Source organism: Sceloporus occidentalis, unplaced genomic scaffold (assembly GCF_023333645.1).
Source record: "Sceloporus occidentalis isolate IW3139 unplaced genomic scaffold, rSceOcc1.0.p SCAF_5, whole genome shotgun sequence".
Classification (NCBI taxonomy): Eukaryota; Metazoa; Chordata; class Lepidosauria; order Squamata; family Phrynosomatidae; genus Sceloporus; species Sceloporus occidentalis.
The window spans coordinates 38559002-38585502 of record NW_028316985.1 but is presented as its reverse complement, the minus strand read 5'-3'; the positions used below and the strand labels follow the sequence as shown (position 1 = coordinate 38585502).

Below are 26501 nucleotides of genomic sequence, written 5' to 3'. Positions count from 1 at the left end.
GCTTATCCAGACGATCTTTAAATTGTGAATTTTAAATGATGTATTTTAAATATGGATTGTTTTAATATGTGTATTTCTTGCTCTTATAAATTGTATGCATGTCCTTTTAAATTGATGTGCATTTAATTCATGTGTTTTAACTGATATAGAGTGTCTGTTAATTGTTCCCCACTTTGCTGCATGGGGAGAAGTGGTTAAGAAATAAATAAATAAATAATAATAATAATAATAATAATAATAATAATAGATTCAAAGCTAATGAAACTAAATATCTGGCTTTGCGATCTCTAAAGGACCAGATCCAAGTAAAAGAAACATGGCAGAATTTAATAAAGTCTGTCCTCATCTGGCTTATTAAATCATAAAGAATATTTTTTGTATAAATTGTATAAACACAAGACTCGATTTTCTATGCATGAAATGCACTTTCATGCCCTAAAATTGGGGTTTCTATGCATAATTAACCTAGATGTCATGGCCAGCCAAGAGCAGCTCTCGGAGGATGAGGATGAGCCTCCTCCAGAGCAAGAGCTAATTGAGGCTACACCAGGTAGTAATCCTGCTCTGCCAGATCCCAGCTATGATCCCCCAGCCCCAGAGGAGGAGGCCCAACCAGGTCCTAGTGCTAGTGAGAGGCCTCCTGTGGTGCAACAGCCTAGTGATGACTCTGGGGAGGAAGGTTGCCTGGATGTGCCTACTTACAGAGAAGTGCTGAGAGTGCTTGCAGGTGCAGATCCAGGAGGACTGCAGAGAGGCAATTAGCCAACCATCCTCAGGTGGCATGGGGGAGAGTTTCCCTTACTTAAGCTGTAGAGAGGCCTCCACTCAGTGTTGGAGTTTATTGCATGATCCCTTGGTGTGATTGCTGCTCGTACTGGTTCCTTGTATCTTGACTCCTTGTTGCTTTGACCTTGGACTGGACCCTTGTTATCTTTTGGCTGCTTTGACCTTGGACTGCTTTGACTACTCTGACTCCTGGTATCCTGACTTTGGCTTGGCTTTCAGACTGCTCTGACTTCTGGTATCCTGACTTTGGCTTGGCTTCTCGGACTGTTCTCACGCTTACTCCTTGCAAGGTCTGTATCTTGCTTTCACTTGCTGGGCTAAGCCATTCTTATCGGCATGTGTCTGTGTGTGCTGGCTGCAGTCCAGGACACTAATAGCCAAAACAGCCCTTTCACTTGCCTCAATTCAATTCCTGTGAATAGGGCTGCTACCACACTGCAGAATTAATGTGGTCTGACATCTCTTTAACTGTCATAGCTCTATCCAGTGGAATCCTGGGATTTGTAGTTTGTTGTGGCATCAGAGCTCTCTGACAGAGAAGGCTAAACATCTCACAAACTACAAATTCCAGAGTTCCATAGCATTAAACCAGTGTCATACTGCATTAATCCTGCCGTGTAGATGCTGCCTAGGATATCATTCTGAGACACCGAACTGTAAGCAAAAAAGAATTTTCATGTTGTACCTCATTTTGAGCCTTGGGCAAAGGTGGGTAAGAAATCAATGAATAATAATAATAATAATAATTATAATAATATCTAACTCCTTAACCCTGGAATATGTGTCTTTGTTGTTTTGCTGAAGAAATTACTAGGGTTTCCCTTTTGGTTTTTTATTTTTCTTAAACTTATTGTATCTTTGGAACCTGAAATTTTAAGACCTGTATAAAGATAGTTTTTCAACACTGTGGGCCTGCGGGAACATCTTGTTGCTTTTTGTGAGATCTAGGCAGCCTGTGTACTGTGATGTGATGGCATACTGTGTGCTTCATGGTGTCTTATTACCAGCACTGAGCCATGGACCTTTATTTCCTGAAGTAAGAATCTGTCATGCACTGATAGTTAATGGCAGCCTATTTGGAATATAATATTTGGTCGATTACATACAGTTCTATGCCCTTCTTTGCAGAAGTCACTGTTAACTGTGAAGGTGGAAGCACTTTTGCAAAAAGCATTGTAAATCAGTTTTGAAATTAAAAAATAAAATAAAAATAAAGCGGGCAAGTCATTAGGAGAAGAATGATTTAACTTTGCAAACTGAATTCTCAAGGACCCCAGCCCCCTGGAGACTGAGAAATGCTGTCAAGATAGGCATTAGTACAGAAATAATAGTGCCATAGTTATGATTTTGAGATCAAGAAATGAGTGGTATTTATGATTCACTGCACACACAGAGAGCAACAGGAGTGAAGATAATGCAGTAAGACATGACAGAAGCCTACCCAAATTCCTTGCCAATGTGAACAAGGTTTTTTTTTTTTTTTTTTGGATTAGGTAATAACACCAAAGAGGCTCAGAAACAGCCTTGGGTGCCCCTGATCATCAAGAAGCTATTCCTGAGAACTAGTAATGACCATTTGGTAGTAAACTAGTCTGTAATGCTCATTTGCTGAAATCTGACTAGCTCATTCTGTTTTTCTTGAAATTTCCCAGTCTTGTTATATTTTGGACAGTAATAAATTGTGGATAGATGCACTAGCAATGTAAAAAAAATAAGAAAACTGTTATTTCAGTTTTAGGGCTTTTTAAGTCAGTTGAACTTCATGTCTTGTACAGATAATGAAATCTTTAAGGAAAGTATTTGTTAAATTGCTGTTAAGGCCTACCTTTTGAGGGGTGATTTTACTTTCCAGATGAATTTGATGCATATAAATTAACTTTGCTGAAATAATCACTCTCTTTTCTGTTGCTATGGCAATGTGTCCCTCCTCCACTGCTGCACAAGCTTATTGTAGTTCATCTCATCATCTGCAAGTCCCTGGTCCTTATATATTATTGTTTTCTGATCCTCCCAAGGCAATTTTCTCACATTGATTTTTAACATAGTAAAGTGTCTGCTATATGACTTTTATTTGTTCATTTTGGCATCCTATTCCATACATGAAAGTAGCTATGCAGCAGTCAAAAAAAGAGTCAAATTAACCTAAAGTCTATGGACTCTGTACTTAGTCAGTAAAGGGTCTTGCCAACTCATTCTGAAATTCAGTAAAGGAGAATATAGTACTAAGCAGACCACTAAGCTGGAGATAAATATATAGACATGCCAGAAAGCTTGAATAACCCAGAATGGTGTGTATAAATTTAAACAAATAAAATAATATATTCAGGGGAAAAAAGTAGAGAAAATAACATCAGGCATGTGTATAAATAAACAGCACACTGAACAGCACACGGTTTGAGCAAATAATCAGGGAGTTGAATCCTATGTTCAAATGATGCACACAAAAGGAAAAATATACTACCACCACACCAGTGGAAAAGCCACTATATCTTACAGGGATTCAGATAAGGGGAAGGGAGCACAAAAAATCCCTTAATCATGTAAAAACAAAAACATTGGCATGCTTCCAGAGTTCCTTCTTACACTGCCAAAGCCCACAGGTCAGACTGATGTTAGACTGATAGTAGGGACTCCCACAATAACAAGGATATGTTTTTGCATCACAACATAAGCAATATGCCAATAGCCATAGAACACACACATACACCCAGTGTACCAGTTCCAAATGGCTGTAGCACACTCCTCCAATCTACTAGCTCATAGCCAGTAATGACATAAGAACTGCCAGTCCACAAGCACCCCTATAGACAATTACTGTATTGAAATCCTATTATCTTTGACAGAATCCCATTTGAGAGCAGAACAAAGGGAAGGGGAATCCACACTATATGGTACCCAGATAATGCATGGTGAGGATGCCTACAAAGAATACATACATCTCTTTAGTATCACATCTCACTCATATTGTCTCATTCACCTTCTCTTTCTACTAGCTTAGTGTAGACTCGCACTAGTGCCATCAGGAGGAAAGATTATGTGGCAGCAGGTGGTGCTACACAGCAAATAGGAAACAAGTTGTGATGTTGCAGGGAGTGGCAGCTTATTAGGGAAAGCATGTTTCTAGCAGGATCTATGGAAGAAGACATAGTTGAAAGCACTTGATCTAGATACACATTGGATACAGTCCACAGGCAGGTGTATTTTGCCAGAAGGAAGGGCAGATACTGCTACCATTAGAGTTGGTGCTTTTCCAGATTGTTTTGTCTTTTAGACACATTTGTTCATTTGTGGCAGGAAGAGGACAGTTGTCTGAAATCATCCTCTCTTTGAAAGGCTGCCCAGTCTAAGTCTAATGTAAAGACAGAGAAATGGAGATCAGGGTCATGGGCCTTGAATTTATTCATCAAAAGTTACCATCTGGACTGAGAAGGCACTCAGGGACAGATATATTGCTGCAACTTGTAGATCTACACCTTTCTGTATAAATTGTTGTAGTTGTTGTTATTAAATGCCATCATGTTGGCTTTGACTTATTTGCGACTGTGAATAAGGGACCTTCAAGACATCCTGTCATCAGCAGGCCTGTTCAGAACCTGCAAACTCAGAGCTGTGGCTTCCTTGATTGAATCTATCCGTCTGTATAGTCATCCTCTTTTCCTACCACCTCCCACTTTACAAAGTATTATTGACTTTTCATATGCATATAAAATTAGCATATAATTTTTTTCAATAAATATGTGCCCTCTTTTTTTCATTCTGCATTTTCAGGTTGCTTTTTTTAAACAGTGCATAATAGGCCACTCTACTTTAGCACTGTATAAGCAGGCTATGGATAAACACAGCATTGTAAGGAAGGGTCGTTCTTACCTCAACCCTTGGTTTTCTCTATTCCCAACCCTGCTTGTTTTGTTGTCTGGTAAGCTTCTGCAGAAGAGGAGGAGGAGGTTGAGCATTTTTTTCCTTGCTCCCTACCCCCAGTTGCTGTGGTGACAATTCCTTGATGACTGTCTCTGTGAACTTGTTCATTCTTCTCTCCTTTAAGATGTCCATAGAGGGGTGAAGAAACAAGGTGAATTGAAAGTGAGGTCAAGCAACTGTGGAGCAACTATGGATGATGATGTCTCACTGTCTAGTTTATGATTCAGTACTTTAGGGCTGCCTGTGTATGTTGTTTCAGAATAAACTATTATACAGAGGATGAATGTCTTAACCACCTTGACATATGGTATTTTTTTTAATTATAGTTTCTTGATCATCTGCATTATATAGGATTCATATTATGGATCAGCAATGTTGAGATGTCAGCTGAGGCCCACTACTGAAAAGGTGATTTACTGTCAGTCCCTGGAGCCTCCTGGCTTGTTCCAGTTCCTCTTTGTTAGTTTCTTTTTGTTCACCTATACTTTCTGAGATAGTTAGCAATGAGGGAAGCAAAGAGAATGAACAAATAGTATACAATCGGACCTTGATATCCATGGGGCATCCATTCCGGACCCCTCTGCGGATACCAAAATCCACGGATGCTCAAGCCTGCATTGTCCCCAGTGGCGGCACATACACGCGGCCACACCACCATTAGAGACAATGGGACTTCAGGTGAAGGGGACAACGGGGACTCTCCCAAATGGCGGGGTGCAATGTTCACTCACCGCCATTGCGGAAAACGCGGGCTTGCCATCTGTGGATGCTCAAATCCACAGACAGCAATTCTGTGGATAACAAGGTCCCACTGTAATGGCATTCTCACCTCCCTGAAAGCTGGTGCTAGTTGGGCCCAGGATGCAAGAGAGGGCCTTCTCAGTGGCTGCCCCTAGTCTCTGGAACTCCTTTCCCAGGGAAGCAAGAATGGCCTTGTTGGCTTTTAAAAAAAATTGGGACAGGGTTTTAAAACAAAGTTTTTAAAGAATGGGCTAGGGGGGCTTTAATGTTTTAACAATTTTTAAAAAAGAGCTTTTATCTTTTAAATTTGCATTTTATTCTTTTATTGTGTGATTTGTTTTTAATATTGTAATAGTTTGATTCTATTCACTTTTTTATGTTTTTAATTGTATTGCTCTTTTAAACTGTGAGCAGCTTTGAATTTTGGGGGGAAAGCAGGATAGGAATAAATGAAAAACAAGCACAATTCCTGGTAATTTCAGGGAGCTTTAGTTCCAGGTAAGTGTACATTTAGGATTGCATTGTGGTTGTTGTTGTTAACAGTTTTCAAAGGTTTCCAATCATATATAAACAATGACAAGATTTATTTTCTATAGGCTAAACATTCTGGTTCCTTCAACCTTTAAAGGTTTTTCTTCTGGGCATTTTGTAGCTCTTCTGCCTTGTTTCTAACCTGTCAAGTTGAAAAACTGCCCCCTTTTACTCCAGAGTAATCAATCTGGAACAAGTACACCCCCTTGGTTCTGTTCTCAACAATCACTAATCATCACTAATCCCATGAACTGGGTACGTGAGAAGATTAAATTCTCTGCTACCCTGATTTTATGTACAAAAGATGGTTAAAGTCTGCCAAGGGGTAACTAATCAGAATTAACGGGGGATCTTGAGTGTGCAGCCTGAGAGCAGCAAGATGCATTTCAAGCCTTTTCTCCTGGCCAGGTTCCAGTTGGGATCATTACTTTCCTTCTGCTTGAAATTCTCCTGGAGAATCTACAACCTTCCCTGCTTTGTAGGTGAAATGCAGGTGACAGGTGGAGGAGGAATGTCTTCTGAATGCCCTGTCTGGGATAAAAGGGTGGTTTAGACATCTAAAGAGCCAGCATAGTTTGAGCCTAGTGGTTTGAGCATAGGACTAGGAGGTTATTCAGACGGTGAAAATAATCCAGGTAGAATCTAGGTTGAATCTTTGTTGTTCACGTGCATTTTGAATGAAACTGATTAATGTTTTTTGGGGGGCTGTAACCACCATTTAACCCAGAATAATCAATGTCAGATTTTCTCCCAATTTTTTTTTTGAAAAGATTTGGATTCTCGAAAGTGTTAATAACTGATGCGAATAGACTCAGGATAGTCAAAGGCTTTCATGGCCGGCATCTATATTTTTTTGTGGGTTTTTCGGGCTATGTGTCCATGTTCCAGAAAAGTCTCTTCCTGATGTTTCACCAGCATCTGTGGCTGGCATCTTGAAGATCTTGAAGATGCCAGCCACAGATGCTGGTGAAACGTCAGGAAGAGACTTTTCTGGAACATGGACACATAGCCCAAAAAACCCACAAAAAACTACAGACTCAGGATAAACCAGAATTAAACTCTGCATGCCTTGAATGTCCTTTGAATACATTCGCATCATTGACTCCATCTTTTTTCAAGTGCTGACACATGTGAGCAACCAAACTTGCGGAGATGCACATAGATGTGGGTTCATAGTATGAACAACAAAACCAGAATGTGAGATTATTCGCATAGTCGTGCTGAAAACAACAATGTGTGAATGACCCCTAGGAGTCTGGAGACCAGGACTTGAATCCCAACTGGGTCATGGAAACCCACTGGGCGACCATGGGCAAGTCACACTCTCAGAAGACTTTTTCACACAGGGGAAATTGGAAGGTTAAACTGGTCACAATGCAGGGTCACCCAGGGCATTAGTGATAATTTCGCAATTGCTTTTCAGATGCCGTCACACACAAACTGGTAAGAATCCAGAGAGGAAGCAAATCTGGGAATACAAATTTTTGCAAAAACACCGTATTGTGAATGTCCCGTTAATTCACAAATTTGCTCTCTTTATGTAATTGTAGCAATCTGAAAACCATGGCCCCGATTCTCCCTGTTCCCAGATTTTCCAGGATTCCTTGCTGTGCCAAGGAGAGGGAGACAGCCTTGTTCTTAAAGGGATATACACACAACACACACCTTTCTTTCCCTTGTGCAGCTGCTCTCCTCTTCCTGCAGCAGGGAACAACTGGTGGGAGAGCAAGAGAGGACGTTTTGGAATTCCTCCTGTACAGGAGGGAGAAATGGCAGATATGACCTGCAAAAGGAGGGCTTCTGGGAGTTTCAGCCCTCGCTGGAATCAAGCAGGTTTATGGAGCAGCCACCTCCTCTTTCTCTCTCTCTCTCTCTCTCGTGTGTGTGTGTGTGTGTGTTTTAAGGGAGTTTGGAAAGGGAAACAGCTTCTGGGGCAAAGAGGATTTTCCTTGCTGTTTCCCTTTCCTCTCTGGAGCATGTGTGGGTATGCACTTGTGGAAATGACAGTTTGGAGCATGCACAAAAAAGTTATTTCCATGCTACAACGGGGTTTTATCCTCATCCGTCTGAAACCCAAATTCACACTCAACCTACTTCCTTCCCTAAGTAACAACCCCTTGTTGTTCTCTGTGTGTGATAAGCACTAGCGAATTAGCTTGCTTTTCCGGGATGCCAACACTTTAACCATTTTGGGGATGGAAGCACATAGGTGTGAAAAGGTCCTCGCTCTGTTAGAGGAGGGCAATGGCCAACCCCTCTCTGAAGAAATTTGCCAAGAAAACCCATGGTAGGGTCACCTTACGGTCGCCATAAGTCAGAAACGAATTGAAGGCACACAACACACACAGAGGTTCCCCTTACGGTCGCCATAAGTTGTAAACAACTTGAAGGCACATGCACGCACACACACACACACAGGTTTGTCTTAGGATTGCCATGAATCAGATACGACTAGAAGGCACTTTAAACACACACAGGTTCGCCTTAGGGTCGCTGTAAGTTGGAAATGACTTGAAGGCACAAGAACACACACGCAGAAGTTTGCCTTAGGATTGCCATAAGTCGGAAATGAGAGCACGCCACACACACACACGTACAGGTTTGCCTTAGGATTGCCATAAGTTAGAAACGACTTGAAGGCACACAACATGCACAAAAAGGTTTGCCTTAAGGTTGCCATAAGTGGGAAACCACTTGAAGGCACACAACACATACAAAAAGGTTTGCTTTAGGGTTGCCAGAAGTTGGAAATCACTTGAAGGCATGCAACACACGTGGAGAAAAATTTGCCGTAGGTTCTCCATAAGTAGTAAACGACTTGAAGGCACACAACACACACACACACAGGTTTGCCTTAGGGTCCCCATAAGTAGTAAATGACTTGAAGGCACACAACACGCACACACACAGAGGTTTGCCTTAGGGTTGCCATAAGTAGTAAATGACTTGAAGGCACACAACACACACTATGATTCTACAGGCTTGCCTTAGGGTAACAATAAATTGTAGATGATTTGAAGGCACACACCACACACAGGTTTGTCTTAGGATCACCATAAGGCACACACCACACACAAGTTTGCCTTAGGGTTGCTGTAAGTCCGAAACGACTTGAAGATACACAACATGCCCACACACGTTTGCCTTAGTACAGGGATGTAGCCAGGATTTTGGGAAGGGGCGAGTCCAGACTAAGTGCCACCATTATAATGGGGCTTGGGTGCAGTGGTGTAGTGGCACGCACCATTCATTTTATCTAATGGAAGGGGGGGTCTAGACCCCAAGGACCCCCCCCCCCTTGGCTACATCCCTGCTTAGTATTGCCACAAGTCATAAAAGGCACACAAGCGCCACCAAACTAGACGTGTAAACGCGGCCGTCAATATCCACCTGGCTTTATAATGTTTCCTCCAAGCCGGGGCTTCCCTCAAACCTCTCTCCTGTACTGTGTGTGTGTATTTGAAAGATCTGTGTGTGAGGGGAAGTGTGGCTGATGTGTCTCCCTCCCTGTTCCCCTTCCCTCAGAATAAGAAGAATGTGCCTTGGCTGGGAGCCAGGGCTCTGGGGTGGAAGTATAAATCGACCCATCTGGGAGGCTGGGGGAGATAAACGTTGGCCGTCTTCATTAGTGGCTCCCCTGAGGAAGGCCTGCCTGCCAGGCACTGTGAATGAGGCCAGCTGGGGAAGGAGGAAGGGAGGCTTGGTGGGCCTTTATCACTCCCTTCAGAGCCGCCTCCTGAGCAGAGTGATAGCAGCGGCGGAGGGCATAGAACGCAAGGCAGCTTCAGAGCACAACGCTGGCCGCCTCCTGATTGGCCCGAGAGGCATTTGGCTGCTCGCCTCTCTTCCAATCAGCGGCCGGCCAGCGGTTTGGACTCTTTGGCATGCTAATTGCAAGAAGGAGAAGATGAAGGAAAAAGATGGAGAGGCAATTGGCCCTGTGGCAGAGTGATGCCCTGCCATGACAAACAAGGCAGAGTAATTACACTCCCAGCACCTTCATTATAAGGGTTTCTCTGTGTGTGTGTTCAGGGTAACCAGAAAGGGATCACTCTTCTCAGACCTCCCCCCCCCCCCCCACTTTAAAATCCAGGTAATTTCCCTTGCATGCTCCTTGCCTACTTAACCCTTTCCTACTACATTCTCTCTCTCTTTTCCCTGGTGTTTTTATTCTATTCTACTGCATGCATGTTCTCTCTTTTTTCCCTGGTGTTTCTATTCTATTCTATTCTGTTCTGCTGAATGCATGTTCTCTCTCTTTCCCATGCTGTTTCTAGTCCATTCTGTTTTGTTTTGTTCTATTTTACTGCAGGCATTTTCTCGCTCTTTCTCCTAGTGTTTCTATTCTATTCTGTTCTATTCTATTGCATGCATTTTCTCTCTCTTTGATGTTTCTATTCTATTCTATTGTATGAATTTTCTCCCTCTTTCCCCTGGTGTCTTTTTATTTTATTTTGTTTTATTTTTTGCAGGCATGCAAGGGCCTGTTTTCTCCACACACTTCTGCATGCCATTTTGCTTTATTTTAGCCCAGATTGCGCTCTCTTGTCTGGAGGTGGATTGCATTCCAGGGTGGGAAGGTGCCCCCCCCCCCTTTTTTTTTCTTTCCCTCTTTTGTCTTGAAGTCTTGAAGAAACATATTTCTTGGTACAGCCCTTGACAGATTGAATTGTGATGGAGCTGCTACCGGTGCAATCCAGTTAAAGCTAGTTGCTCCTCCCCTCCCTTCTCCTCCTCCCCTTATTTCTACATGCAGTGGAAGGATGCAGATATGACAGCTCTGGATCTTGAAGTTCTTTATTCATAAATACAGGTATGACACTCACTGCCTGTCTGAACTCTGATCTCAAGGGATGGCAGAGAGGGAAGCTGGTTTGTCCCTTCCCCTTTTTTGGTCCATCCTGGGCTTTCAAGCAGAGGGATTAATGAGTGCCTTAAATGCAATGCAGTGCCTTGTAGCAATGGGACACAGAACTGCTTGAGATAAGTAGAGATGGGATACACTGGGACCTTTGTTTTGTCTCCCTGTCGCGTGACCGAAAGGTCTGTGGGTAGATGCACCCAGAAAGAAATTGGATGCTGTGTTGCTGACACAATGCAGGAATTCGTGCAGAGTTTCAGAGTATTCCCTGTTTTTTCACAACTGCCTGGCACTCTCTGGAACTAGGCACTTGGAACAGGTGCTGTGGCTTCCTTGGCTGAAAGGAGCATCTCACCAGCCAGGGAAATTGTAGCTCTGGCTCTGAATGCCTGCCTTTTCCCTGTGGAGTGAGGCCTGAGTGATTTCCTTCCAGGCAGCTGATCTGAGAGAGTCCTCCTGTTCCTGTTCTCTTTCATTCCTGTTTCTCTGTGGGTAATTGGAGTCAAAATGAGCATGGAATGGTTAAACAACTTCCAGCGTTTGTCTTTTATTCTTCCCAGATCCTGGGTCAGAGGTTTATGCTTGTGAATGGAAGACACTGATTCCATCTCGAGAAGCTGTGCCAGAAAAATATATAATGCCTCTCACTGTGTGTGTGTAACCTAGACGGGTGCGCTATTCATGTATGTGTTCTGCAGAGAGTGACAAGATGCTTCACTCATTTCGCAGGAGTTTTTAATTTCATTGACTTCCTTTCGTAATAAATACCTCACATTTCTAAAGTGCCTTAAATTATGGGTCTCTCTCTTGCCACATGCACTGATTCAAAAATTGTTTCAGTGTTTTACCTCGGAAGAGTGAAAAGGGAAGCCACCTGTGCTTTGGACCATAGTTTTGGTCATAATTTTGTGAGCCAGGGTAGTATAGGGGTTTGAGCGATGGACTGTCACACTGGAGGCCAGGTTTTGAATCCTTGTTCAGCCATGGAAACCCATTGGGTGACCTTGAGCAAGTCACACTCTCTCAGCCTCAGAGGAAGGCAAAGACAAATCTCCACTGAACAAATCTTGCCTAGATTTGCCATAGGGTTGCCATAAACTGGAAACAACTTGAAGGCATAGAAAGGCAGCAGCAACAACATAATTTCGTATTATCCATTTATATGGATAGTTCTTTTTGTTTTATACTTGCAGTAGCTATAGCCTTTGAACCAAGCAATTTTTAAAATTATGTTGAGGCCCATATAATCTAATATACACCCAATTTGTACATATTGTAGTAAGAATTCTTAGTGCTTTTTAAATGTATGTTTTGTGCACTTAAATCTCATGTTTATTAATGCTTACAGCACACTTGTAAGGTAGGCCAGTATTAATGTTGTCCAGTAAGGACATTAATTTGAAAGGCTGTAGTTTGGTTCTTGTCATCCAGAGAGTTTGTGGCTGAGTTGAGATATGAATCAGGATTTTCAACCTATTTCCCCTAACCACAAAAAGCACATTTTCCTAAATTTCTCTTAGAGCAAGTAAGGCAAAACCCTTTATTTTTTAAAAAAAGTAGTCATTGTGAAGTGCAGTGTATTTTGAGGAAGCAAGTCCCAGTTGTCTACATCTTGTACTACTGCAGCAAGAATTGACCTGCAAAGCAAAGAAGAGTAAATGAACAGACAACAGATTTCCCATTTCCCATCTGATTCTTTATCCAAAGCCTACTTCTCTTGGAATTTCTTTTTAAAAATGCTTCATGTGTTTTGTTAGTATCTCATTGCTGGAGAATTATACTAGTTAGATTAGAAGATCAAAACTACTGCAAATGAAAATGGTTATAGATATCTTTATCAGTTTTCTTTTATTATTACAGTATACAGTAATAGATTAGTTAATTCCAAGGGAGAAAGAATTTAAATCAGCTAGGTAGGGCAGTGGTATCTTCCTTACTACTGGGTGGCCTTCCTGTTTTCTGCACTGAATAATCAACTAAAACGTAGTCTTTCCCCAGTAACTAAACTTTGACTCTCTTTGCCCTGGGACTTTCATTGGGATCCATTTGAGAATAATATACAAAAGAAGAGATTACAAGGTACAGAGAAAGTGAAAATGTAAAAGGGGTTTTGGTGGAGTAAATGAGAAACTGGTTTTCCCGAAATGTCCTGCAGCTGTTTTCTTTTCTCCGAAGTTCAAGACAGTGGGGGAAGAGTAAACCACAGAATGCATTTTTGTGCTTCATTTTTTGATCATTTTACTTCAGGCTTTTAACTTAAACGTAAAAGGCAACTGAAGTTAAACATCAGTGTTGAAGTCCCACACCCCCATTAATGTAAATTAAGAAGAATCTCCTTTCTTGTAGTTTGAATCCATTGCTCCGTGTCCTAGTCTCTGGGGCAGCAGAAAACAAGCTTGTTCCATCTTCACTATGACACTCTTTCAAATGTTTACACATGGCTATCTTATCACTTCTTAACCTTCTCTTCTCCAGGCTGGCTAAATTTTCCTAGCTCCCTATGCTACTTCCCATAGGTCATGGATTACAGAATTTGTTACCATTTTGGTCACCCTCCTTTGGACGTGTTATAGTGTGTCAATGTCCTTTTTGAATTGTGGTGTCCAGAACTAGTTTCCAAGTGAGGTCTGAGCAAAGCAGGATAGTGTTCCCTTTTAGTCCTATTGAGGCAACCTAGAATCTCATTGGCTTTTTTAGGCCTCATTCCCACTTACAAATAAATTTGTGTGCGATCTGAATCGATGGATTGATTTGACATCGGAGCATGGTTCACACTACATTTGCCCCATTTGTATTTTCTTGCTGCAAAATAAAATAAATAACCCACTTGTGGTTCACATTGACAAATGAATTGATTCAAAATGGACCTGCTCCAGCCGGCCAAAGGGAAAATTTAAATTGATTCCGATCCGCATCTGGTTCATACTTGCGCAGAATGAATTTATCCAGAAAGACGCAGATTAAATAGGTCTAGCGGATGGCCCCCCCTCTCTGAATCGCTTCAGCGAATTGATTCAAATGGGAACCAGGGTCATTTGAACCAGTTCAAACTGATTTTGAGATCCAGCTTAAAAGGTAGTGGGAATCAGGCCTTAGCTGCCATATCATACTGTTGACTTATGTTCAGCTTGTGATCTACTAAGACTCCTAAATCCCTTTGGCATGTACTGTTATCAAGCCAGGTGTCACCCATCCTGTATCTGTACATTTCATTCTTACAGCTAAAGTGTAGTACTTTACATTTCTCCCTGTTGAAATGCATTTTGTTAGTCTTGGCCCAGCTTTTTAATCTGTTAAAGTCTTTTAAAAATTCTAATCCTGTCCTCTGAAGTATTAGCTACCCCTCCTAATTTGGTGTCATCTGCAAATTTGCTAAGCATGCCCCTATTCTTTCATCTAAAGACTTTTTCACACGGGGAAAATTGGATGGTTAAAAGTGGGGCCAATGCAGGGTCATCCAGGGCATTAGGGACAAGTTCGCAGCTGCTTTCCACATGATGCTGCACGCAGTCCAGACAGAATCCAGGGAGAATGTGTGGTGAATCAAGAAATAAGCAAATTCGCAAAACTACCGTATTTGCATGTCCATTTTGCTTGTGAATTCACACCCTTCATGTAATGGCAGCCATCTGAAAACCAAGCCTGCAGATACCTCCTGTTCCTAGATTTCCCTTGCTGTAGGCAGAATGCTTTCTTCTTAAAGGGATACACACACACTCCCCTCTTTCTCTTGCCAGCTGCTTTCTCCTTCCTCCTGCAGCCTCTAATTAAGGGGAAGAGCTGATGAGAGAAGGCAGAAGGAGATGACTTTTGGCATTCCTCCAGGACAGAAGGGAAAAATGGAGGACATGTCCTGGAAAAGGAGGGCATTGGGGGGTATCAGCCCTCTGTGGAATCAGGCAGGCCCCCTCTTTTCTCACTCTCTCTTGTGGGTGTGGGTCTTTGTGTGTGGTTTTACGGAGTTTGCAAAGGGAAGCCTCATTCTGCCATGTAACACAGTTTCTGGGCCTTCTGGGGCAAAGAGGATTCCCCCTGGTTTCCCTTCCCCATCTGGGGCATATGGGGGGGGGGGGCACTTGTGGAGATGACAGTTTGGAGCATGCACAGAACAGGTATTTCTAAGCTGGCAATGGAGGGTTGTCCTCCTCCGTTTGATAGCCAAATTCTCATTGGACCCTAGGTAATGTGCCTTTAACCCCTTGTTGTGCTCTTGTGTGTGATAACCATTAGCAAATGTGCTTGCTTTTCTGGGATGCCACCACTTTAACCATTTTTTGGGATGGAAGCACATAGTCCGCATGTGAAAAAGTCCCAAGTCATTGTTAAAGATGTTGAATAGCACTGGGCCCAGGACAAAACCTTGTGGGCACCCTACTAGTCACTTCTCTCCAGGATGAAGAGGGACCATTGGTGAACACCCTTTTGGTGTCGGTTGTCAACCAATTACAAATTCACCTAGTAGCAGCATTGTTTAATCCACATTTTACTAGCTTGTCTGCAAAAATATCATTACTGTCAATATCAGCTTTCTTAAAATCTAAAATGCTTGTCCGACTACGCTTGGCTTCCTCTTTCTGCTGTACAGTAGAACAAACTCTAGGAGAACATGATTACCTCTACCTAAGGATCCTACCATGGCCATCATATTAACCACATCATCACTGTTGGTTAAGGTCAATTGTAAAATAGCTAATCCCCTTGTTGCCTCTTCCACCTTCTGGACAATGAAATTATCTGCAAGACACGTGAGGAATTCATTGGACCTTATATTCTTGACACAAAATATGACCCATTGAAGACAGTGGGGCTTATTTTGGAATAGACTAGTAGAAGACTAGGTTGCATATGATTCATTTAAATGTGGAATTTGAAAATTTTGGATCTGAGAGTTGCTAGTTGGAACTGGAAGAATTGAAAGGGTATCCCCATTTTAAAAAATTATCACTCACTTTCAGCACAGTGTGGGAGTAATATAATTTACCTCCTTCTGCTCAGCTTTTTGGGCTGTTGTCAATAACAAATGATTTTGCTATGCCTCATTTGCATATTGTTTTTTAAGTCTCTGCATCCCCTTGTTCTATTTTCCATCTCTTCCTCTCCTCCCTCATCACAAGAAATTCTTTAGATGTTAAATTCCTCCAGCCCCCTCTTCTACTTCTTTCATTTTTTGTTGTTCTGATTTCCAATGCCCAGGAGCAAAGAAAGGGAAAGAAATGAAAAAAAAAATTCTCATCCTTTTCCTTTTATACAGGAGAGAGAACTGCAGGCAGGCAATACTGTCAGCTTGGCAGCGTGAGAGTGAGGAAGAGAGATGGAGAGAGAAAGAGAGACTCCCATCTCTGAAATGTGGAGAATATGTCTGTCAATCCTGAGTGATCTGCTTACAGTGCCAAACATCATAGTTACTCTCCTGACATTGTGGACGGTGCTTCCCTTCAGAATATTGCTGTCATCGTCTGGTCCTTTTAAATGGTCAGAGACTAGGATTAGATGCAAGTCATAGAGCCTTCCTTATACACCCCCCCCCCCCCCCCACACACACACAGCTTTTGCATTAGTGCTGCACTCAAGATACCAGCATGATATGAAGTCTCTGCAATGGAATAGGGGCAAATAGCTTATTTGACTTTAAAACACACACACACGAGGGGAATACCCCAAACAAACAGCACAACCAAAAACTCCTCTTAGAGGAGGGGAAGGATGCATACCCCAGGGGAAGACTGGGGGAGGAGGCAGTCTTCAAAGTACTATTTTTAAAGAGGCAAAAGGATAATAAAATTGATATGGAATTTTTGTGAAGGTATTCATGAGTGTTTAAAATGACTATGAGTCATTCAGCATGTAAAGACAATTTAAAACATTTCCTTAAAATGGCACAATCATGAGTGGCATACAAACAGAAGAGAATTCTGTTGGCTAAAATTGCACCATTGTGTCATAAGTTGCTTCTGATGCCAAAAGCACCACTAAGTGCAAGGTGATTTAGGATTTTTGGCTATTTAATACCAGCTTGCCACCTTCTGGGAGAGATAAAGGGGTTTATCAGACAAGGGGAATTGGAAATATAATCTGATAGCAATCTAAACGCAATCATGGCGTTTAACGTTATTGTGTGATAACCCACTACACACACATTCGGGCAATGGCATGCTATTTTCGAGCAATGAGTCAATTCGAATGCAATGCGCATTCACGTAATTGCATGAAACCTTAGGGTCGCCATAAATTGGAAATGACTTTAAGGAGTTTATCAAACGGGAGGAATTTCTCTTAAATTCGAATGAAAAGAAAGTGGGGCCAGAACGCATTCACTTAAAGTCACTAGTTTCGCGCAATTACGTGAATAAGCATTGCATTCGAACTGGCTCCCCACTGCCCGAAAATAGCATGCTATTGCTTGAAGTTGCATGTGACAGTCTATCACACAATAACATGAAACCACTTGATTGAGTTCGGACTGACTTCCCATTGCCCGAATTTGCGTGTAGTGGGTTATCACGCAATAAGGTGAAACCCCATGATTGCGTTCAGATTGCCATTGGATTATACTTACAATTTCCCTTGTCTGATAAACTCCAAAGAGAGAGTCCATCTCTGAAATGTGGAGAATATGTCAGTCTATCCTGAGTTCTGGAAAAAGAGCAGGATACTACTACTACTACTACTACTAATAATAATAATTCTCATGGATACCACTCAGTTTATGCAGCCTGAGCAAGAGGACAGAATTCTAGGAAGGTGAGGCCAATTATCTGTGCATCTGTCCCTCCCTCTTCTCACTGATTAAAGCAGCCAGAGGTATGTTAGATTAGTAATTGATAAATACTCCTCTAAGAGGAAGAGCCATTCATTGAAGGGTATTCCTATGGTGTCCTGTAGGTTTTGTCTTGCCCTCCTGAGGTTTAAGAACTACAGTCGGCCCTCCATATCTACAGATTCAATCATCCACGGCTTGAAAATATTCAAAAAATATATAAATTCCAAAAAGCAAGCCTTGATTTTGCCATTTGATAAAAGGGATATCATTTTAATGTGCCATTCTATTTAATGGGACTTGAGCACCCATGGATTTTCATATCCACAGTGGGTTCTAGAACCAAACCTCAGCAGATACCACTGAACACGAGGAAGTAATGGGGGAGAGGGAGGGAGCATTCAAAGGTTAAGAGTTTGGTGTTATTATTGTAGTGGTCAAATAGTCAGAGTAAGGACAGCTGAGAAGCAAAAATAAAGAACGACCACAGGGTCAACAAAGTGAACTATTATAATAATGAATGAAAAGAAGTTGAAGATGGCAATAAAAAAGGTAGAACAAGAGACCTTTTCCACAAGATCAGAAAAATGAAAGGGAAATTCAAATCATGAGTGATGCTACGTGATGAAGAAAGGAAAATCCTGTATAATCAAGGGGGGGAAGCCACCGAAGAACTCTCTAAAACAGTGATTTCCAAAGTGGGCAGTATGCCCCCTGCAGTGGGGGAAAGATCCAGGGCACATGAGGGGAAAGGGGCAGCAGTCCAAGTATTGATACTCAAGAAAGGCAAAGAAAATGAGCAGCCTTTAGGATCATGATGAGGAGTTAGAGCACATGGCAGCAGGAGAGAAGTGGTGGCAAAAAGAAGCTTTCACATTTGGGAGTCTTTTTAAGCTTTGTGAGTTTTGCTGGAACTTGGCTGGCTGGCTGGAGCTGTGCTGCTGTTCCTGCTTACTTTCATTGGACAGGTCAAAAGAAGATTTAACAGATGAAACACTATTTTTGTGTGTGGAAGCTACATCTCTGGGGAAGGAGGGGGGAAGAGTATCCAGGATCAACTCTTTGAAAGAGACCTTTGCCTCTCTCAGACTGAGAATCCTTCCTTACTGGGGAAAAAAGGTGGGACACCAGCTGCACCTCTCTCCACCCTGACAAAGCAGGATTGAGAGTCCTTCCTCTCTGGGGAGAAGCACTCTTTGCACTCGGTCACCTTGGGAGCAGCAACCAAGCAGCCACTGAAACACAACCAAGAAGCTTCTCATGTGCACCAACCTTTGTTGCAAGGCTGGCACATGGGTAAGAGGATTCTTGACCACTGCTCAGCAGCTGCTTGGTTGTAGCTCCCAAGGTGACCTAGGTGCAAAGGAAGCAGTGACTTGAGTGGCTGGTCAGGTATTGACCAAGAAGCCTCTCACCCATGCTGGACTTTGCCACAAGACTGGCATGGATGAGAGGCTTCTCAGTCGTACTCAGCCAGCTGCTCAGTTGCTGCTTCCAATGTGACCAGCTGCCTGGTTGTTGCATGACCAGCTGCCCAAATGCTACTCCCTGTGCACCTGGTCACCCTGGGAGCAGTAACTAAGCAGCTCACCAGTTGGCCTTCCTTTTGCTGTAAGGCGATGTGGGTGAGAGGGAGAAGCAGGCCTGGGCCACTGCTGCTGATATATTCACACATGAGAGAAGGAGGAGGAGGCGGTGGCAAGTTGAGGTAGATGCTGCTGGCTGCTGCACAAACAGTAGACCTAAAGAAATAGGTGTGTATAGGGTGTGTGTTCTGGGTTTGTCGCCTAGTAGGGAAGGAGATGGTTGCCCAGAAAAGTTTGGGGAACCACTGCTCTAAGAGAAATGAAAGGATAATAGATTAATTCAAGGAGCAACCTTTTGACGATGAACCCACAGTTTTAGAAAAAGAAGCAGAAGCTACTCTCAAAGTACTTGGGAGAAATAAATCACCAGCAACAGACAACATACCTATACAGCAGTTTTAAGCTACAGAGACAGAATGCATTCAAATTATAATAAAAACAGCCAACATATATGGAAAATAAAACAGTGACCCACAGACTGGAAATACTCAGTATATTCCAGTCCCCAAGAAAAGGTATGATGGAAATGTTGGGGCGTAGAGAGATGTGCTGTGTCCACTACGGCCACATGCAGCATTGATGGTAATAATACAGTGCTACCTCGGGTTACGAAATTAATTTGTTCCGCGGCTCCGTTCGTAACCCGATACATTTCGCAACCCGAAAAGGCTTTCCGTTAGCGCTGGAAAGCCGCTAGCCGCGCTTCGCATTTGAATTTCGCGCCGAAACGCGCCGAAATGAATTTCGTAACCCGAAAAATAGTTCGTAACCCGGAACAGTTTTTTCCAATCTAACTTTTTCGTACCCCGGAAATTTCGTAACGCGATCAATTCGTATCCCGGGGTACCACTGTAATAGGATTTATTTATATGCCACCCAATCACTGGGAATCCGGGTGGCTTACAACAGAGGGGATAATAGATGGTTCCCTGCCCTCAGGCTTACAATCTAAAAAGACACGACACAAAAGGAGAAGGGAATGGTGAGGGGGGAGGGGATCAGGTCCAGCATTCTTCTCTCCCTCTGAGGCCTGGACCAAGGCAGATGGGCTGGAGGGAGAGCTCTTCTTCTTAATTGAGGCCGGGCCCGATGGCATTGGGCCTGTCCTTTCACTCCCTCTAAGGCCAGAAGATGACAGTTGGAAGGAGGGAGGGGAAGGCTTTTCCTCTTCAGGCCCAATGGCATTGGGCCTGTCCTTTCACTCCCTCTAAGGCCAGAAGATGACAGTTGGAAGGAGGGAGGGGAGGGGTCTTCCTCTTCAGGCCCGATGGATCCACGCAGGGAGGACGCCACGAGAAGGCTCTTGGAGAGACGTCTGCAAAGGCTTCAGGCAGAGAAGGAAAAATTCCTCCCACACAGGATTCAGCCTTGAGCACCCAGTTTGCAGAAATAACACTGCTGGACAGTAAGGCTCTCACTCAAAACGAGGGCTTTAATCACTTGTTCCAAGCTATTTATAGAATCGCATAGAGTACCAGGCAGCTGTCTCAATACAGCTCTATATGTAAACAGACAAAGTGCTACACCAGTCACCAACCACAACAACCCAACACTGGAGATAAACATCTTCACCCTTTTATAGGTGGTCTTCTGTGAAGTCATGTGATAGCCATGCCACCAATGAAATCTTGCTAGTTTCATCCCCAGGGCAGGTTGCATCATACAGTATCCCATGATGCACCTCTGGCTGACTTCACCTGCTGTGCATGTTGCATCAGATGTCCCATGATGCACAGCTCCCAAATGCTGACTCATGCACACCTGCCACTTGAACTGTGGTAACCTCAGCTCCAGATCCACCTAGTGGCCACATCCATGTCATTTTCAGGCCAAGTGTGCCACATGGTCCTGACAGGAGATTGCAGTAAGCACAGGACCATTGCATTGAACTCCAGTGCAAGTAATGTTCAAAATTTTACAATGAAGACTTTTAGTAGCTATGGAACTAGAAACAACAAATGTCCAAGCTGGGTTTAGAAAAGGGAGAGGTACTAGGTATCATATTGCACACAGATTGGATAATGGAGGATATCAAAGAATTTAAGAGTTACAGTGGACCCTTGTTATACGCTGGTGTTTGGTTCCAAGATCCCCCGTGTATAACAAAATCTGTGTATGCTCAAGTCCCATTAAATATAATGGCAGAGCAAAACGGTGTCCCTTATAAAAAATGGAAAATCAAGGTTTGATCATTGAAATTTATACTTTTTTGGAACATTTTCAAACCGTGTATGCTTGAATCCGTGTATAAGAAGGGCTGACTGTATAGTAAAGTCTTTGATTGTATAGATCATGAAAACTGGATCACTCTCATAGATATGGGCATGCTGCAACATTTGATTGTCCTGATGTGTAACCTGTACTCATGACAAGAAGCCACTGTCAGGACAAAATATGGACAAACAGAATAGTTTACAGTTGGCAAGGGGGACAGACAAGGCTGCATTTTATTACTCTATCTGCAATTAATAGGCCAAATATATCATACAAAAAGCTAGATTAGACTCTAAGTAAGAAGCATAAAATTTGAGGAAAGAACATCAACTATGTAAGATATGCAGATGTTACCATAGTAGTCTCAGAAATTAACAAAGACTTGGAAGAACTATTGGAGAAAGCCAGGGAAGGAAGAAAGTGCCAAGGCAGGGTTATAGTTAAAGATTAAGCAAACAAAATTATGATTACGTGTGATTTATGCAATTTCAAAGTGGATGAGGACGACATCAAGAAAGTCAAAGACTTTCTATGCCTTGGATTAATCATTAATTAAATGCAAACTGTAATGAAGAAATCAGAAGAAGAATAGGACGTGGAAGGATGGGTATGAAGGAGCTAGATAAGATCCTCAAATATAAAGCTATATAGGAGTGCAGTGGAATCCCCTCCTTGGAAGGTTTTTAAACAGAGGCTGGATGGCTACCTGTCAGGATTGCTTTGATTGTGTCTTCCTGAATGGCAGGGATTGGACTGGATGGCCCTTGTGGTCTCTTCAAACTCTGTGATTCTATATCATTGAATACCAACACATCCATACCATTGTATTTCCAGTTTTTATATATGGTCTTGAAAGCTAGATGGTGGTGAAAGTTAGCAGGAAGAGATTCAACTCATTTAAAATGTGGTGCTGAAATGTGGTTCTACAAATATCATGTACTGCTAAAAAAACAAATAAATGAGTCCTAGAGAAAATGCAGCCTGAACTCTCTCTAGAAGCCCAAAATGGCCAAACTGAGGCTATTGTACTTCGGCCATATTGTGAGATGACATGACTCATTAGAAAAGACAATACAATGTGCCCGCATCATATGCAGGTACCTTTTATGCATCTTTCAGCTTATGCTGAAAGCTTCACGATTGAAGTTGAATGGCACGCGTGGCTGTGGTGCGCGTGCTGTGCCACACGTCATTCATGAGCCCCATTATTTGCAATGGGGCTTGAGCATACGCACTATTTGACTTATGTGGAGGGGTCTGGAATGGATCCCTGCATAAGGCAAGGGCGCACTGTAATGCTTGGTAAATTGAAAGACAGTAGGAAAAGAGGAAGACCACATTACAGGTGGATAGACTCAGTCAAGGGAATCATGACCCTGAGTTTGCTGTTAACATTGGATGTCTTTGAGGTCTCTCATTCTTAGGGTCACCATAAATCAAAGCCAACTTGATGGCAATTAGCAACAATGTATAGTGGTGATAAGTGGTGTCACTAAGGGTTGCGGTGGTGCAGACTGACCAGATGACACCTGAGAGGAGGGGTGACATGTGGTTGGATCCTCCTCTCACTGTGGGTTTTGTGTGCAGTGCTGCTGCTGGTGCCTGATTTCCTGGCTCTAGCAGCCCTGGTGGCACAGTGGTTAAATGCCTGTGCTGCAGTCACACACTCAAAATCTTAAGGTTGCGAGTTCAATCCCAGCTAAGGGGGCTCAACCTTGACTGAGGCTTGCATCCTTCTGAAGTTGCTAAAATGAGTATCCAGCTTATTGGGAGCAATTAGCTTACAGTTGTAAACCACTTAGACACTGTTAGTTCAGTATGAAGTGGTATATAAATGAAGTTATTTTGGCTTTCGGCAGGGTGACCAGCTGTCCTAACTGCAAAGGAGGACAAAGCACTACAAGTTGTAGGACATTCAAGAAAAATGGTTGACATTACACAATAAAAACTTAAAACACTCATATATATAATGCTTCTTAGTCATGCTCAAAATGGCAGACACTTTTGAATTCTTCCTGGACAGAAGGCTGAAATATAGGACATGTCCTGGAAAAGGAGGACATCTGGTCAAGGAAGACAAAGCATCAGAGACGGAGGAACAAGCATGCACACGCCTGCCCCTGCCACCTTCTTTGGCTGGCTTGCTGCTGATCTTGGTGGGTTGCCAACACTGAGGATGATGTTCAATGCTTGTGTTATTTGATTTATTCCAGTCAACTGCAGCATGAATGTTTTCCTCCCAAATAATGTTTGCAGGAAGAATAAAGAAACATCTTTCAAAACACACAAGGTACACAGTCATCTATGCCACTGGCTTTTTTTCCTTTTGGTTCTTTCTACAGGTGTTTTTAATTCTACTCCTTTGCATAGGATTTTATTCACTCTGGAAACATCAAGTTCACCTTTGCCAAGATTATGTTAGAAAATTATCTGAATTGTTTATTAACATACTACATCCGTGATTTATTTTCTTATTCTGTGTTGGAACTATTTTTGTTATTTATTGTTTGCAATTGTTTTATGATTTATTTTTTATTTTAGTTTGCCATTACTTATTGTTTCTTTGCTTTTGAGAAATATCAGTTAAAAACAAATCTGATTTGAATTTTGGAGTGCCTTTCCACCTAGCCTTACTCCTTGGATCATGTGTGTATTCTAGAAAGGGCTGACCTTTCCACCACATACTTCTATTGATGTTTATTTTTAAAATGTATGTAGTGCTCTTCAGCCACATTTACACAGTGATTTATGTAAAACAGAATAAAAGCAAGTAGTACCAGAAAATGGAGCTGAGACACTAAAAAATCCCAAAGCCTGGTAGAATAAAAATGTGTTAGACTGTCATGAAAAGGATAACCATGTTGGGTGGCAGCTGCATTGCCTTGATGAAAAAGTTCCCTAAATGAGATGCTGTCACTGGAAGGCTCTCTCTTACATCAGGATCCGATCTCTCTTTTTTTGATGCTCTATGTGGGACTGCCTTTGAAGAGCTTTCAGAAACTTGCTCCGGTACAGAATTCCGCTGTTAAAGGGATGACTGGAGCTGGTCTTTTTGAGAATACAGTAATGCTCTGCTTTTATATTGACTTCACCAGCTGCCAGTCAGTTTTTAGGCAGGATCCTGTGTTGTCTAACATTTTTCAAACCTGAAATGACCAGGAGATTTAACTAGGAGGTTTAAAAGATGTCTGCTTCTGGACTGCCCCTACTCATTGAGGTTGGTGGAAGGAGCTATTTGTGTCCTTCCATCCTCTCAAAAATAGTTACTCACAAGTAGAACTCTTTGCCCTAGTAGAGCTGCTTACTCTCCTTCCTGCTTCTAATTTAATTAGTTGTTGGCTAATTAAATTATCCTTAGTTTTGCCTTTCTTGCTCTATCTGGAATATGGCTTTGAATACTCTGTGTTGTTCAGAGAGAGAAAGCAAGGTGTGTGTGTGTGTAGTGAATAAACTGACAGGTAATTTGAGGAGAGGGAAATTAATAATTTTTTCTAGAAAAAAGGTAATTTGCATGCTGGAAAATAAAATATGTTTTCAACTTCTATGAAATATCTGGATTCTTTGTAACGGTTGAGCAATAAGAATAATATAAACATTTGTCATCTTTCATTATGTCCCCCCTCTCCACCACCACCTTCAGCTGTTTTATATATCTGCATCAACAGTGTAATCTCAGTCTCTTAGTATGAATGCTCTGCATTATCACACTGAGACAAATATAAAGCCTGGCATTTTGGAAAATCACGAGCAAGTTGCAGACAACTATTTGCATTTATCCTTTCAATCAATATTAAAGTAAAATACTTGCAACTAATTTTTCTTTCCATTTTTTAAAAAAGGAACCTTTATGTCTTGTGTGGTAGTGGTGGGCTAATCATGGCTTGATGCTTTCCTTATGGGCCATTCAGACTACCTTTTATCCCGGTTCAGAAACTGGATTAAAAGCAGGAAGTTCATACTGGTACCGGTTCTTTTACACTTGAATTTGAGCTTTGCACACCTGTTCAAGAGAAAATCCCCCTTGGCACGGGTCTTTTGAAAGCGGAGTTTTTCCTCTATCTTTTGAGAAAAACCGGGTGCCGGCAAATGTGAACTTGACCCCAGTCATGATCGAGTCAAGTTCAGGGGAGGGATTAGGTCAGAGGGAGGGCAGAGGGCAGAACATGGCTCCCCTCTCGCAGGCAGCGTTTTCTCTTTCTCTTTTTTTGTATTTTTATTTTTGACAGACTATGCGAATAGTTCTACAGGTTGATACATACTGATAGAATGTGTCTGCTTGTGCTACATTTCCCTTTCATTTGCTTGCTGCTGGCATGGCACCTCACTTTGCAAGAGGCTTAAAAATTTTTTTTGTGTGTGTGACAGAATATGCGAATGCGTTTCCTTTTAAATTTGGCAAATTGAAACAATGTGTGAATGCTTTTGCTACATATGTATATGTAAGGCATTCTGGGGTTGCAAAGCAAGAGGACGCAGAGATGGCATTCTGAGGTGAGGATAGATGGCATTTTGGGATGGATAATGGAGGCAGAACAAGGAGATCCAAAGAGGAGGGAAGGATAGATGGCATTTTGGGATGGATAATGGAGGCAGAACAAGGAGATCCAAAGAAGAGGGAAGGATAGATGGCATTTTGGGGTGGCAATCGGAGGGAAAGCAAAGAAAGAGGATGCAGAGATGGCATTCAGGTGGCCTCCTCTGCAAGCGACGTTGTTGTTGTTATTATTACTATTAGTATTGTGACAGATTTTGCAAATGCTTTGGGCTGGAAGGGAAGGGCAGAGGTTTCAAAGAGGGTGCAGAAACTCATGACTTTGGGAGAGTCACTCTCTCTCAGCCTCAGGGGAAAGGCAATGGCAAATCTCCTTGGAACCAATCTTGCCAAGAAAACCCTAGGATAGGGTCGTTTTAGGGTTGCCATCATCTGTAATGTCCCAAATACACACAACACACACACACACCTGGAGGTTTTTAAATTTGATAAGTTGACAGAATATGCACACACTGCCGCCAGTTTTTTTAAAAAAAAGGAGGGGGGAAAGCACCCATTCGGTTGGCCAATGGCTGTAGGATATGTCACCTTTGACGAAAGTGGAAGTGAACTTGA

General features: G+C 42.3%; 1 protein-coding gene across 2 annotated transcripts in view; it reads left to right on the top strand.

The window, feature by feature from the left end:
• TCF20 (transcription factor 20) overlaps positions 1 to 26501 on the top strand; it is a 219557-nt gene that overhangs the window by 48140 nt on the left and 144916 nt on the right. The window contains exon 1 of one of the 2 annotated variants that reach the window (XM_089523757.1): positions 10766 to 10789. The exons of the other annotated variant lie outside the window; for it this stretch is intronic. The gene's annotated coding sequence lies outside the window, so the exon portion shown is untranslated. Of the gene's footprint in view, positions 1 to 10765; positions 10790 to 26501 lie in introns of those variants that run through there. 2 annotated transcript variants of the gene reach the window in all.